The following is a 16,864-nucleotide window of genomic DNA, read 5'->3' as shown; positions in this document are numbered from 1 at the left end:
GTACTCTTTTAGGGTAAGACATACTTCAACAACTGTATTAAAAACATCCAGCTTGGTGTTTCTTTCTTTATGAGGACTATAAAAAAGCTCTTGTATTCTATTGAGCAATGTTAGAAATGGCTAAAGATAAAGATGCGACTCGGAAGAAAGCATGTTATTAAGCAAAAATCTTTAAAGTTGCGGTGTTAAATATCCAAGTCCCTGCGTATGATAAAATGCCTCTGCGTTTGGTAAAATGCCTCTGCGCACAGTGGGCCAGAATTCACATTTACTGGACAAAATTCATAACTCATTTAATATTAGGGCTATATTGACTAAAATTAAGATGAGTGATAATATGATGTCTGCGCTTCTTATGAAGGTGTTACTTTTTTAATTCGTTGCTATGGATACCTAATTTTGTGTAGCAAAAACATAGTCTTTTTTCAGAAATTTTTACTAGTGCTATTTACACCAAATTTTACATTAGTACCAATATGAGGTCACGCTTTTTAAAAAAGTAAATATATTTTTTATTTAGTTGCTATGGATACCTAATTTTGCTTAGCAACAGCTAAATTTTATTAGTTGTATATATTTTATTTGTGCTACGTACACTATTTAGCACGTGTTTTATTATGAAATCCTCCCTTTGATCCTCGCGGAAAGCAAAATTTTTTTCAGTTTAATATGATCAACTAGTGTTATTACACGTGCTATTACGCGTTGCTAGATAAACTTAGTTTCCTGTAAAAAAATTATATTCTAGCTTAGTTAATTAGTTTTTCTACTTTGCAGATTTTACAAGCGTCTACAGAGTTTTTCAAATTTGTATGGGTATTATTGTACCCATATATTCACGAAAATCTTTGACAATGTATGCTACAAGTAGTACAAGCTTAGTAAGTGGTAGGTCTATATATTTAAAAATACAAAATAATTATGTACAATATAATTCAGGCAAAGTTACAAAATAAAAGAATGGCTTTCTTTTAAAAGTTGCAAAACACCATCTGGAAAATTTTCTTTTTTAGGGTGCTTAGGTGATCGTAAAGCACTGATTACTGGATCGGATGAGCACATAAAACGCCGTAAAAGGTCTTCGTTTGTCTTTAAACGCGAACACTTCCTTGAAAAAAATTCACGGAATTTTTTAAAGTCTTTATTTCGTGTTTCTAAGGCCTCTTCACTCATCATCCCAATTGGCAATACCATCTCATCAACAACCTGCCAACCATGTATCAAGATTTTGTGCAAGCTCTGTGGCATGTAGTACCACGGATAAAGTTGTATAAAAAGCTGTGCTGTTTCTAAGCAATAGTCTTTTAATTTATCAGCATCAATCATAAAACCTTTTGATTAAATGCACATCAACATTGATAATTGCTGCTGTTTGTTCAGCATCAAAACCTACCTTTGAGCGCAGAATTAGCCTATCAAAAACAAACGAATCAATAACATCATGTTGTACTTCCAACAGCCGCAGCACAGTATGATCTACCAATGCTTGGAAATTAATGCCTGCAGAGTAATCTGTTGCTGTCCATGATTCACGACTAGGCAAACACCTCTCTTTTGCCTCACGTACATCATTGTATGGCGGATATAAATTACTTTTTTTTGCTTTTCGCATTGTTTCTTAACCGCTGATATTGAGATTTGCTCATCTCATTATCTAACAAAAGAGCCAACGCTTCTTCAGATGTATTATCAGAATGACCTTGTTCAGCATCTTTGTTATCAGCCAACTTTATTGCTATCTGAGCATCTTTTCTTCTACCTTCTTTCCACAGGTGTGTGCCACTAGCAAGCAACAGCTCACAAGAATTTGAAGCTGAAAAAGTTGCAACTTTTCTTTTCTTTGTTTTTGAAGACGAATCTTCAAATGGTAATGTAGGTCTGCCGAGTTGTTTATTTTTACTCTCCTTCGTTAATGTGGTATTAAAATCATTTTCAAGCCAAGCTGAATTCTTCCTAATAAACTTTGCATCGGTTCGTTTACTTCGAGTCCATCTTTTACCATATTCAGAAATAAATAAATGAAATTGACTCTCAAACTTTTTACCTTGAAACTTGAAACCATGTTCTTTAGTAAAGTTGTATACAAGTATACTGTCTTCTTTTAAACCTAAATAAAAACAGCAGTTCAACATCTAAAATGAGTAACCCCAACCAAACTAATTAAAATAGATAACAAAAATTTTTAAGCGCAATTACAGATTTTTTGTTAGGTAAGAGATGTTCAAATGTGAAAGAAAACCAAGGTGGCGCCTAGTGGCAGCCACATTTATGAAATTACTAAAGAAAACATATATAAGCCTCAAAATATCTAAGTATAAAAGCAAGATGTAGCAATAAAAAAAAATATTTTGTCAAATAAAAGCAAAAGTCATACAATAAATATAAAGTAATACACTCTAAAAAAAAATCCGTTAAAATATCAACGGAGTATCTCCGTTGACGCTTCAACTGCCATAAGAATGTCACTGTGTTCTATCAAAAGAGAAGACATTGTTAAATTTTTGTACTTTTAAATATATTTTCAGTTGATTAAGGAGTTAATCGTTTAGATTTTAATGCAATGACAATTTTTATTTACCGCGGTAATATGCGTCTAAATCTAATGGGTTATCATGTGCTTTTTATGATAAATGAAATAACATATGAAACATGAAAAACGAAACCATGAAACATCTGGCCGCATTTTTCAAGATACTTATAAATTTGAACAACATTTTTAAAAGGTTTTGCAATATCAAATGAATTATAAAAAAGACCCATTTGAAAATTCACCTACTAAAAAACAGTGCATAGTGGAATATATATTATGGAGCTTATAGAGTAGTCGAGGCAAAAAATGGCGACATATCGGAAAAAATACTCAAAAAATACACAAAATTAAGGCTGGTGAACGGAGGACCAAGGAGTTGAATGAAACCAGATCTTGACAAACTATTTTATTTAAGCGTTTTTATAATTCGCTATACTTTGTTTATCTCATTTTAAAATTATCCTTACAGGTCTATTTTATCACTGACAGACTTTGTTTACACGAAAAAATTCCCAAATTTACGAATGTTCATCTTGAAAAAATGATGAAAATCAGTTCGTGCCGACAACTAATTTCCTTTACCTAGGTGTAATTTGTTTAGTAAATCGTCAACGCGTGAAGTAGTTATTTTATCCTAAACAGTCTTGTTAAACAAATGATATAAAAGTTAAAACTAATAGCACGTGATCAGAGTTTCTGTTTTAAAGCTGTGGGCAACCATTTCAATCGATTTTTTGTTGACGGGTGAAAATTTAGATTTTGTCGGACACTCGCACGGCGGCCTCTTTAATGTAAAACAATCAGTTGCACGTCCATTTCTTATTCGTTCATGCTCTAACTCAACAATCCGATATTTATTCTTGGTGTTTTATTGTGCGCACGCGCCTTATCAAACGCTCATTTTGACAAAACCAATGATATATTAAAAATAACTAGATGTCTAACTTCCGCGTATTTTTTGAAGCAAAAATCGGCCATTATGGGGGGCAAATTTAACAAATCAAAAGCTTCGTATTTGTTTTGTTTTGATAAATAGCGTAAAGATTTTGCCCCCCATAATGGCCGATTTTTGCTTCGCTTTTTCTTATACCGATTTACGGCAGTTAGACATCTAGTTATTCTTAATATATCATTGGACAAAACGTCCACAGACATTGATAAAAGACTACGGACTCGAAAATAACTTTCCGAACACGCTGGTAATTTATCACAAACTGGTATTTAGCTGGTATGTAGAATTTAGAATCTGAAACCCTAAATTGAAAAAAGTTGTGGTACTGAAAGATAAACCATGAAAGAAAAAGCCTTTTTTTCTTACGAACTTTACAGGGCTTTAAGATACTTGCAAATGTATTCAAAGGGGAATTCATAATGTATTCAAAGGATAATTTATAATGTATTCAAAGGATAATTTATAATGTATTCAAAGGATAAATTATAATGTATTCAAAGGATAATTTATGATGTTTTCAAAGGGTAACTCATAATGTATTGGAGTTACCCTTTGAATGCATTATTAATATAGAATGAGCTCGTGATTATTGGTGCATTTTTTCGAATAAAGACTCGTTCAAAAAAAGTGCATCAGGACAGCGTTTGTAGGGATTTGAGTCCTGCCTCTTTGTTCATTCTAACGACTCTGCCACAGTTCATCTTCCAATTATTATTTTCATTAAAAATAAAATGTTATAGCCAACTTTAACAAACGACCTGGATCAAACACTAACTGCAAACACTTTTGCATTAAATGCACCCTTTTTTTGCTTCCACGTTTCATCATTTGAAATCTTCATCAAAAAACAAAGCAAAAAAACAAACAAACAAATTATTTCATATAGAAACAGTGGTTTGTACCTAGTATATTTGCATATTTCACATAAACATAAGTTCAAGTGAGGGTTCGCAAATAGCTTCATACTTGTTAACATTGAAAGGGAAAAACCTTGGTAGAAACAAAAAAATGTGTAATTAAATATAAACATACACATGATGTATAACAATTGTTTTTCTACGAGTAGTAAAATGATTCACATTCTTACAGCATATAATAAATATTATATATTCTATATACAACAAAACAAATATAATGTGCAATATAAAACGCATCCGATGCGAAATGGCAACTTAGATTAGTTTTTTCTATTTTTATTTTAATTTGCTGCTGTTTATGTAAATGTTATTAAAATACTGTTAAAACGTTTAAAAATGAAAATGACTTATAAAGCTCCGTAGACAGAACAGATATTGTTTAGACTATCAATTCATCGGCGTGAACGAAATGTTACGCCAATGAGTTTATAGTCTTCACAATAATATCTATTCCTTCTTGCATTTGTATGTCATTTATGATGAGTGGAGGGCAAAGACGAAGTATATCTCCACGAGTTTGCTTCGTCAAAAGTCCGTTGTCTCGGAGACGTAAACATGCCAAATAAGCATCATAATCTAAATTAAAACACTTGAAAAATAAGACACCAGTTTCTGTCTACTTTTATAGGCGAAGTGCTAAAACAAAACAACTCACTTGAGAAAATATTAAAAGCGATCATTTTTGAAATAAGATGTTACAGAAAATAGAACCAAAATGTCCGAAAAGTAGAAAGTAACCTTTGGTTTTAGGAATAACAACTGCATTTAATAACCCTTTTCCTCGAACCACAGTGGCGATGCTTGGATTTAGTCTAATAGACAACTCTTTTCTCAATATATTCCCCATTTTCATGGCATTGTCAGCAAGCTTTTCTTCAATCAAAACCTAATGGAGAAAGTTGTTTGAAAATAACTCTCGACTACGGTTATGATAACAAAAACTTGTTTAAAAAAACAAACCGACAACATAACCTAGATACAACTAAAAGCCTTACTTCAAGTGACGCGATTGCCACTTTAGAAGCAAGTGCGCTTCCACCAAACGTCGACCCATGCTGCAACATAAAAAGATAAATGGAAAATGTTCCAAAATAACGAATGATATTTCAGTTTTATGTTAAAGTATCTATACCTGTCCAGGGCGTATAGTTAACATAAACTCGTCATCAGCCAACACAGCAGATATCTAGAAACGATTAAACCGTCAAAGCTAATATAAACGTTAAACGCATCTTTTGAAATGCACACTTATTTTTATTTGAGATTCGATGACAGTTAACTAACCGGCATGACTCCTCCAGAAAGCGCCTTTCCCAATATAACCACATCCGGACGAGCATTTTCATAATGCACGCAAAGCAACCTAAACAAAGGATGGATGTATTTATTTGTATGCATTTTTTTTCACAGGATAAGAAACGCTGTGTGTATAAACAGGATGAAGGTAGCCGTGTTGCGAGAAACATAAAAATGACATAAAAAAAAAAATCTATGCATGTTTTTGTTTGTATGAAGGCTTAGGGTTAACTTTAGAGTCTTACTTTCCCGTTCGTCCTAACCCCGTTTGCACTTCATCTGCTATCCACAAAACCTAAAAAAAAAAAACAAAAGCATGTTTTAATATTTTTTAGCTCATCAACAGACGTCGGAATGTTACAAAACTCTACAGGAGAAAGTCAAAAATGTTAACCTTACATTGTGCTTGGTACAGAGCTCGCGAACTTTAGTCAAGTAACCTTCATCAGGAATAAGCACTCCAGCTTCCCCTTGAATGGGTTCAACCATAAACGCGCATGTGTGCGGATTTTTTAGCTTTTCCTATGTAATGAAACGTTGGTTATTTTCCAATGTCCCTTAGACGTTAGAATTTGAATTCTGTAAGTGTATATAAATTTTTACCTCGAGAGCCTTTGTATCGTTAAAAGGGACCATGTCAAATCCTGGCATATATGGACCGTAGTCGTTCCTGGTATCTGGCTCTGAGGAGATTGAGCATGCGGCTAATGTTCGACCCCAAAAGTTTTTTTCCGCAAAAACTATTCTCGCTTGGTTCTCTGGAACACCCTTCACTCTATAACCCCACTTTCGAGCAAGTTTTCACGCAGTCTCCCCTCCTTCTGCACCACTATTCATCGGCAATATGCGATCATAGCCAAATAGTTTAGTTGCGTATTCCTGAAACTCTCCCAAAGCCTCACTGTAAAACGCCCTGGACGTCAAAGTAAGTTTATCGGCTTGTTTTTTTAAGGCATCAATTATCTTGGGGTGGCAATGACCTTGATTAAGAACGCTGTATCCACTTAGAAAATCGTGATAGCGACGACCATCAACATCCCACACATACACTCCGTTCCCCTTGCACAAAGCCACTGGGAGTGGAGCAAAGTGGTGTGCCCCGAACTTGTCCTCTCGTTCGAAAACTTTGTTAGCTGTAGCTGAATATGAGCCATACAACTTTCCCCTGGCGCTTTTTTTCTTTTCCAGGATGTTTTTGATTGATCTCCATTGCCATTGTTTTGAAAGCATGTTTTTGTATTTGTTATTCAACTATAAAAAGAAAGAGTCTCAACTCAAAAAGTAAAAAAGTCACTAAAAACTTAAAAACATTTACACGATTTATACTTAGAAAGCATTTGTAGCATTCATACATAAATATACTTACAAGTAGCACAAACGTAAATTAAGACAACGCAACAACAAGTGAAACCCATGTAATAGATAATTAAATAAAACGTCTCGCATTATTCAACAAAAAATCACTATCGTTATCTTTTAAGTATGTTACGACCTAAAACTTACATTTGTGGGGAACTGTTATCAAGAAAAAGCATTAGCTCACCTCTTTATAGTAAAATACCACTCAGACGTTAACCTTCTGTGAATAAGTTTTTATGTTATGTTGAATTGGCCGAGTCGAATTTATTTATAACACCTTGAAACGTCAACTTCTCACCATTAACTGAACAAGTGGTAATAAAAGCAAGAAATGATTAACAATTAGCATAGTAAAGTGTTTTAAATAGTTTGTAAATAAACTGAGTTTAAAGTTGAGAACTCATTAAGAAGCATATTACCGCTGACACTTTCAGTCTCGTCACGAACTTGTCGCAATTTAGCCACATGTTTGCAAAGCTAATTATGACATTAAGTGACATCAATTATTCGTTAAAAAAAGTTGCATTCGTTGGGAAACATGAGCTGAATCTCTCAATGACGTAAAAGCATTCAACATAGTAACTTTAATCTGTGTTATCCGGACTAAAGATTATCATTAACGCTACTTTAGTCATTACTTGGAACGTGCATAAAGTTTAAAAGAATATCACTGTTTGGCTCTCGAATCAAGTTTTGCGTTTTGATTTTGTTAAAGTTTATTGGCTTGTCAAAACTTTCTCAAAGAACAGAAAATATTACTTGGAAAAAGAGCACTCGAAAATCAGTTTTGTTAAAAACGTGAAAGTCACTTTTACAGCTAAATTATCAACTTTTCACGCGAATGCCCACAGAAGTTGCTTTAATCGCTCAAATGCATTAGCAAGAAATGACTTTTTTTAACCCTTTCATGCGCTGGGTTGTTGTATAACAACAAATTAAACTAAGCTTCCCCAATGCAAATAGTGCATCCTAACCCATTGAAAACAATTTCATGATTTATTTGTTTCTGGATATCTGTTGTGCTAGCTGATGGCGAAATTATGTTTACTGTACGTACGGTACAAGTTTAGATGTTTTATTATAAAATTAAAATATCATTTAATATTTTGGAACATTTTTTTTACACCTACCTATATATGTTGTTGTATGGATTGACATAGGGTGGAAGCGCACATCCTTCTAAAGTAGGAACTGCATCTCCTGATGTAAGGGTTCAGTGTTATCTTTTATTCTTTATCATTTTAGGTTTTGTTGTCTAGTTTTTTTCTTTAAGTTCAGTAATACATTTTCGTTATTATTTTTAAAAAATTGTCATAGTCGAGAGTAATATTCAAAAACAAACTTCTCCATTAGTTTTTGATTGAAGAGAAGCTTCGTGACAGTTCAATGAAAATAGGGAATATATTCAAGAAAGAGTTGTTGACCAGACTTTATCCAAACGCCGTCACTGTGGCTCGAGGAGAAGGGGCAATAAATTCCGTGGCTATTCCTAAAACTAAAGGTTATTATTTTACTTTCGGACAAAATGTTCTATTATCTGTCTCATCTAATTTCAAAAGTGACCGCTTTACCCCTTTTCTCAACTGAATTGTGTCGGTTTGTCACTTCGTCTAAAAAAACTGGCAAAAACTGTATTCTTACATTTCAAGTGTTTTAATTTAGCTTCTGATTCTAACTTCGCATGTTTACGTTTGCGGGACAAAACGCATGTTTACGTCTGGCGATCTTCTTACAAAGCAAACTCGAGAAGATACACTTGTTTCTCACCTCCACTTACATCATAAACGATGTGCATAAGCTAGAAGGAACAGATATTATTGTGGAGAGCATTAATTTATCGGCAAAAACTTTAATTTGCGCCAATGAATTGATAGTCTTCACAAAAAAATCTATTCCGTTAACGGAGCTTTACAAATTGTTATCTTTATATTATTTACATATATATATGTATATATATATATATATATATATACATATATATATACATACATGTATAGTTTGAAATATAATAAATGATACAAAATATCAAGTTGTTTCGCAGCTGCCTAGAGCACAACGGTTTCATGTCCAGGGAACTACTCCATCTACTTTATTGCCGCAGACTTCCAGTTTATGAATATTACATACTTTTCTATTTAGGCTTGCTCCATCAGACACTATAGCCCTTACTTTAAGTCTATTGGATTCTGATACCATTATATATATATATATATATATATATATATATATATATATATATATATATATATATATATATATATATATATATATATATACATACATACATATACAGTTAAGAAAAAGTACTTTATACATAAAATGAATATAAATACAATAAAGAAAAAATAGTTTGTCATAGTTTTAAAGAATTTCGCAAATCTAATTAATGGCGAACCGCAAGAATAACTATTTAATATTAACATAATGTGTTTTACCAGTTATGTATAAACTAATTTTTATTTCACAAAAAACTGATGGTTTATTATGTACTTTTTATGATAAACAAAAACATGAAATGTCTGGCCGCATTTCGGAAGTAAATTTTAGATTTGAATAACTTTTTGCAAGGTTTTGCATTATCAAATGAATTATAAAAAAGCCCATTAGTCTAATGGGCTTTTTTCAAATGATTAGAAAATTTACCTACTATAGAGCAATGCATAGTTGAATATATATTATGGAGCTTATGGAGAGGTCGAGACAAAAAATGGCGACTTATCGGAAAAAATACTAAAATAATACACAAAATTGAGGCTGGTGAATGAATGACCAACGAGTTGAATGAAACCAGGTCTTGACAAAAAACTTTCTTTAAGTGTTTTTTTTTTGTTTTTTTTCGCTCTACTTTTTTTAATCATTTTAAAATCATCTTTACAGGTCTATTTTATCATTGACAGACTTTGTTTAAACGAAAAAAGTTTCCAATTTTACGAATGTTCATCTTGAAATAACTATAAAAATCAGTTCGTGCCGATAACTAATTTCCTTTACCTTGCTGTAATTTGTTCAGTAAATCGTCAACGCGTGAAGTACTTATTTTATCCTGAACAGTCTTACTAAACAAATGCTATAAAAGTTTAAACTAGTTTCTGTTTTAAAACTGTGGGCAGCCATTTTAATCGATTTTTTTGTTGGCGGGTGAAAATTTAGATTTTGTCGAAAACTCGCACGGCTCGCTGATTTCTGCGGCCTCTTTGATGTAAAACAATCAGTTGCACGTCCATCTCTCATACGTCCATGATCTCAACAATCCGATTTTTGTTCTTGATATTTTATTGTGCGCATGCGCGTTATTAAACGCTTCTTTTGACAAAACGTCTACATACTTTAACAAAAGACAACACACTCGAATAAAATTTTCCGAACACGCTGATGATTTTTCACAAACTTGTGGTTTGAGTTTAGAATCTGAAATCTTAAACTGAAAAGAGTTCTGGAACTGAAAGATAAATCAGGAAAAAAAAAAAGCCTTTTTTTCTTACGAACCTTACAGGGATACTTGAGATACTTGCAAACTGTTCTTAATGGTTCACAACGTACTCAAAGGGGATTTCATAATGTGTTCAAAGAGCACTTCAAAATGCATTCAAAGTGTAACTTATAATGTATTGGAGTTACCCTTTGAAAACAATATGAATATAGAAGGAGGTAGTGATTATTGGTACATTTTATTTGGAATAAGGACTCGTTCAAAAAAAGTGCATCAAGACGGCTTCTGTAGGGATATTGAGTCGTGCCTCTTTGTTCATTCTAAAGACTTTGCTCTGCCACAGTTCATCTTCCAATTATTATTTTCATTAAAAATAAAATGTTATAGCCAACTTTAATAGGCGAGTTGGATCAATTACTATCTGCAAAAACCTCTGGATAAAATGCACATTTTTTTTGCTTCCAAGTTTCATCATTTTAAATCTACATCAAATAGCAAAGCAAAAAAAAAAAAAAAAACAAACAAACAAATTATTTCATATAGAAACAGTGGTTTGTACCTAATACATTTGCATATTTGACATATACAGAAGATCAAGTGAGGGTTAGGGCCCCGAGCATCCTTCAGTTTAGGGGCCCACCCCGTTTACTCCAAAAAAAAAAAGGCCTGCTCAAACTTTTTTGTTATATTACTGGAATATAAGTATAATTACATAGTCCAGCTGTTGTTTCTTACAATATTCTTTTTCTTGACTTTTGTTTAGCAAACTTTTGAACCACATCATGGAAATCAAGATTTTTTCCTAATAGACACTCGATACTCAAAATGGCGAGGTCACTTGTTCGTTCTTGTCCCATAGTTGAGCGCAAAAATTTCTTGATGAGCTTCAATTTACTGAATAAACGCTCACTTGAGGCCGTTGTCACTGGATTGAAGCAAAAATATGTTTCTAAAGAGTTGCCCAAGCTTCATTTCAGAAATTTTGTTTAAAAAAGTCAAATGGGGCAAGAGGTTTCTTTCCAAAATTTGCAGTATGAATTTGTTTTATGTGAAGCAATTCTTTAGTCAGTTCATTTTCGGTCACATCACAAGAAAACTTTTGCGAAAAATGTTACGCCATCTTTTAGGATGCAAGATGACACCATCTTTTAGGATGCAAGATGACACCATCTTTTAGGACGTAAGATGAGACCATCTTTTAGGACGTAAGATGACGCCATCTTTTAACTCAAAACTAAATTTATCTTTATTAATCTGTAAATTAAATCGTACAATCAAGCAAATCGCCTGTAAAAAAACTAATCCAAATACGCCATTTTTGAAATAAGATTTGAACACATGAAAGCTTTTCCCGTTAAATTCAAGATAAGCATATGGATAAGATTTAAGCAAAAGCTCTTCCGCAGGGATCTTCTATAAATTACGCAACGCTAAACTTATTTTTAAAAAAATTATTAGATCTCAAGCTCTCTTTTGTTGCAATTTTCATTAAACTTAATGAGCTAGTTTGAGTTTTTATTTGAGTTAAAGCTCTTGATTGGGGAAAAAGAGAGGGAAAAAAAAAACCCGGAATGTTATTGCCGCTGTTGGGGGCCCCCATAGGGTCCGGGGACCCAAGCAATTTGCTCGAGTGACTCACCCTCTGCACAACCCTGCTTCTTGCATTTGCATCTCACTTGTGATAAGTGGAGGTGATAATCGAAGCATATCTCCACGAGTTTGCTTAGTAACGATACCGTTGTCTCGCAGACGTAAACATCCATCATAACCATAATTAAAGCAATTGAAAAATAAGACAACAGTTTTTATCAGTTTTTATAGACGAAGGGCTAAAACAAAACATTTCTCTTGAGAAAACTTTTAAAGCGATCATTTTTGAAATAAGATGTTCCAGATTATAGAACAATATATCTGAAAAGTAAAAAGTAACCTTTAGTTTAAGGAATGACAACCGAAAACAAAACAAAGGTTCAACAAAATCCTTACTTCAAGTGATGCGATTGCTGCTTTTGAAGCAAGTGCGCTTCCACCAAATGATGACCCATGCTGCAACATAAACAGATAAATGGAAAATATTCCAAAATAACGAATGACATTTAGGTGTTATGTTAAAGTATCTGTACCTGTCCCGGACGAATAGCTAACATAATTTCGTCATCAGCCAACACAGCAGATATCTAGAAACGAATAAACCGTCAAAGCTAATACAAACGTTAAATGCATCTTTTGAAATGCACACTTATTTTTATTTGAGATTCGATGACAGTTAACTGACCGGCATGACCCTCCAGAAAGCGCCTTTCTCAGAATAACCATATCCGGATTTTTTTCACAGGATAAAAAACTCTGGGTTTATTAACGGCATTAAGGTAGCCTTGTTGTGAGAAATTTTAAAAATATATAAAGTAATTGTATGCTTGTTTTTGTTTGTTCACTAGGCTAGAAGTAAGAGAATCAGGCTAGAAATACCCTGAGAAAGGTCAATATTAAAACGAATATTGACGCTAAGCTAGAACTAATACAATCAGGCTAGAAACACATTGAACAAGAGCTTAATCCGATTTGAAATGTCAATATTAAATAGATACTGACACTCTGCTTATATTATTAAAGAAATTCAAGTAAAAGGAGAAAAAGCAGTATTTATTACCTCACAGCTTCAGGGCCTTTCTTACAATGTGTTACGAGGTTTATTATTTTATTAATAGCAACGCTGTTAGCAATAATATTTTCCATAACATGAGTTCCATAAAAAGTGATCTACCGTATTCAGTCATTAATTCATTGGTATTTGACTTAAAACCAGTGTGTATATGGTCTTTATATAAACAATAAAATCAAAAGGACATCATTGTCAATTAATTATCACAAAGTTTTGAGAGTGAAAGTATTTTAATAAACCATTTTTTTATTGTTACCATTATTTTACGGGATCTTCAAAAAGAAAGGAACTTGGATGACCTGTTCGGAAGTATAGGAAATCCAGAAAATCAGTTAATATATTATCCAATATTACACCCAGGTCATCTTTAACAGTAAACGAATAGCCAGCATTAACAACATTGTATCCGTCACTGGGAAACCTGCTTCGACATAATCTAAAAAGCTGCAGTTAGATATATTAATCAGAAGTAAGGCTGAAAGGATCTATCCTTAAATATTTAAATTAAAATGTTATATTTTAATTAAATACTTATCAAATATTTCTGTTAAAAATAGTTGTTGATTTAGTTGAAAGATGTCTTGTTAATCAAAGTTGTATTTTGCCCATGAAATTGAATTGAATGAGGCTAATTTGCAAGTATTTTCTCTAAAAATATTTATTAACATTATAATTTTTAAGTGAAGATCTTTAAGTACAAATCTACATTACTACAAATTGAATTCCAACAAAAACAATGTTTAAAAATTTTACAGAAAAATTTATCTTTTCTTTCATCCGAAACGAAACTTAAATTAAGAAAAGTTAAGAAAATGAGCGAGAGAACTTTTACGAAAACTAATTAGATAACATTAAATTATTTTTCTTCTTGACCACCAGCCGTACGAATCTGAAGATATCCAAAAAAAAAAATGTATTCGGTTGCAGTACAATTTGTAATTAGTTTCGTTAGAATGTCTCTCTTCAAATTTTTAGGCAACATTGTCGCCTTAAAAAGCAAAGGTGTCGATAGTTACTGCTAAACAAAAAAAAAGTTTGAGCATTCAGCATAAATCACCAATTTGTCTTTTTGTAAATACTTTTTAAAAACCTTAACCCTACCCTAACGGAGGTAGAACCTTTGCTTAATCTAAAACTAGCACTCAAAACTGATGGCTGCAACATAATGGTTTCATTTCAACCAATATTGAAGATGGCATATTTGCCCTTTAAGGCGACAATATGTTCCAATTTTTAGGTAATGGGACAGAAAATCCGGGTAAACCTTTAAAAATTAGATTTCACACAAATTAAAAGAAAATAAGCAAATTCGATATTACCATATAACTCTAATTCAGTAATTATGTAAAAAATCGGAATCGAAAAAATTACGCATATTAATAATAAGAAACAAATGAGAGAATACGAGAGAATATTTTAAAACAATTAAACAAATGAGAGAATATTTTAAAACAGTTAAAAAATGGCCAATAGATGTGCGCAATGTTCCTTAAGAGAAAAGGTTTACAAACTCCAATGACCAATGTTGGGGTCAAATACGTTTGATCGAATACAAAAACAAATACGTTAATTCTAGATTCCCAAACACAAATTCAAGTACAAATATATGCAATTAGCGTTTCCCAAATACAAATACTTGTGATTTAGGTTAAAAAAAAATATAAAGATTTTTTTGCAAACAAGGCTGAAAAAATGGTCTACTAAATAGAAAAATGAAAACAAGTCTTCAAACAAATATTACTTCAAAACAAATTTTTTTTGTTTATTTTAGTGTTCAAAACCAAAGCACCTCTTGGTATTTCCAAAATAAAACATTGATTAATCTACGTTATGGAACTGCAAATAGATTTCAATCATTTAAGAAATTTTAAGCAATACAAACATTTAAGAAATTTATTTATCAAATGCAATACGAATACAGTTACGCCAAATTTGCCCATTTTTACCAAATACAAATACGTATTTGACCCCAAACCCATATAAACGCCATCGAATACTTGTTTGAAGTTTTACCGGTTATACCTTATGCATGCAATCATTCATCATTCTAGCTACTAATTTATACAAATTTTCAACGATTATTCATGCAAAGATTATTCATACTTCTCTAAAGCAAAAAAACAATAGGATTAAGACGGTTTTCTAATTACTAGTTGAAAAACATTTTTCAACTAACAATTCATGTCAATTAATGTTTCGAACAAGATTTGTGAGTAGTATATAAATGCGGGTTCTCGCGCATGAGTGAAATTTTAAAATAAGAATTTTATTAGATGGCGCGGGTTCTGGCGCATGAGTGAAATTTTAAAATAAGAGTTTTATTAGATGGCGCGGGTTCTGGCGCATGAGTGAAATTTTAAAATAAGAATTTTATTAGATGGCGGGGGTTCTGGCGCATAGGTTATTTTTTTTTATTTCATCAATTAAATGAAGTAAAATTTTTTCTTCTCATGTGACTTACCTTTTTTATTTTTTATTTTCGGTTGACTTACATTTTTTATTTCTTCTTAGAATATATTTTTTCTTCATGTGAGAGGAATGATTATTCCGGGCCGAAAAACTTGTCATAATCGATCAAGTTAAAACATGGTTTTGGATCTTTAGGAGCGGGTCTTATTTTGTAGTGTCCAATGGCTAAGGTGCTGATTTTATCATCTTGTATAATCCTCTTGTCGTCGTTGGCGCTGAGAGCCACTTTGCTGATTTCTTCGGTGTAAACGTCGTGAAGACGGGATCGGATGACGTTCATGGTTGCAAGATGTTCTTTTTTTATCCATTAAGCAGTTTTTGTAATCTTGATGCTTAATTTTTGTATCAACGACTCTCTTTTTGACTCCTTTGCATTTTTTGTGTTCATCTTTTTCAAGTATTTTGTAAGAGTAGAGTTTGGGTCTAAGCCCGACAAATTCTTTAATTTGCTTTCCACCGGTTTCGTCTTTGAACATTCCTATTTCCTTTTTGTTAGCACCCACTTTGAACCTTATGTTTTTAATGGCTGGGTGGTTTTTGTCAAATTCACTCGTGTCAAATCTGCTTTCAACGTCGGAGGCAATGTCTTTGTAAAAATCTTTCGTTTCGATTCGTAAAAGAGCGAGTCAGTGTCTGTCATTAATAATTTTGCTCTGTCACCGTATTTAGGTTTGATGTAGTCGTAATGAAATTCAAACATTAAAATTTTGCTGATGTCGAGGATGCACATTCCTAAATAAATGGGTTTGTTGTAAACCAGCTTTGTTTTTTTCATGTGAAAGGCGATTAAGTTTTCATCAAAAATGGTGCGACTTTCGAATTGAGTTTTTTTGGATAATTTTAGAGCTTCTTTTTCTGTAGTGATGAGTCTAACGTCGACATGATTTTCTATGTTTTCCATGGTTTTTCCAAAGACGGAATTGTTCATGAGTTTGAAAAAATCTTTATCAGATTCGAAGGTAGCTTTTGCTCTCTTATAGGTGTTGAAGTCAATGTATGGTTTTATCCAAGGTTCTTCTTTAAAGGTTAAGCCACGATGAATTTTTGTGATGACCAAACCCATTCGTTCGTAAAGTTTTAGGTTTTCATGATAGACGGCGTAATTTTTTTTATTGTTTAAATTGGGAACGAGTTTATTTACTTTTCCAATGGTCATTCTTTCAGGCGCCAAAGGGTAATCGTTGTGTTCGTCGTGAAGGTGATCGGGGTAATCTGCATCGACTTCCAAAATGCACGGAACCGATTTCCA

At 32.6% G+C, this 16,864-nt stretch overlaps 1 pseudogene across 1 annotated transcript; it reads right to left on the bottom strand.

The window, feature by feature from the left end:
- Nucleotides 1–4,654: 4,654 nt before the first annotated feature.
- Nucleotides 4,655–8,945, bottom strand: LOC145200850 (ornithine aminotransferase, mitochondrial-like; annotated as a pseudogene). The gene is made up of 10 exons (XR_016450822.1): nt 8,185–8,945; nt 7,239–7,358; nt 6,299–6,946; nt 6,095–6,217; nt 5,941–5,990; nt 5,684–5,762; nt 5,532–5,585; nt 5,395–5,454; nt 5,138–5,285; nt 4,655–4,975 (listed from the first exon to the last, which is right to left on the bottom strand). The product of XR_016450822.1 is annotated as an ornithine aminotransferase, mitochondrial-like (transcript).
- Between the last annotated feature and the right edge of the window lie 7,919 nt (nt 8,946–16,864).

The sequence above is a fragment of the Hydra viridissima genome, unplaced genomic scaffold (genome assembly GCF_058129835.1).
Source record: "Hydra viridissima isolate aposymbiotic clone 2 unplaced genomic scaffold, HvirCarnegie_v1 scaffold_3, whole genome shotgun sequence".
NCBI lineage: Eukaryota > Metazoa > Cnidaria > Hydrozoa > Anthoathecata > Hydridae > Hydra > Hydra viridissima.
This window is presented reverse-complemented; position numbering and strand designations above follow the sequence as displayed.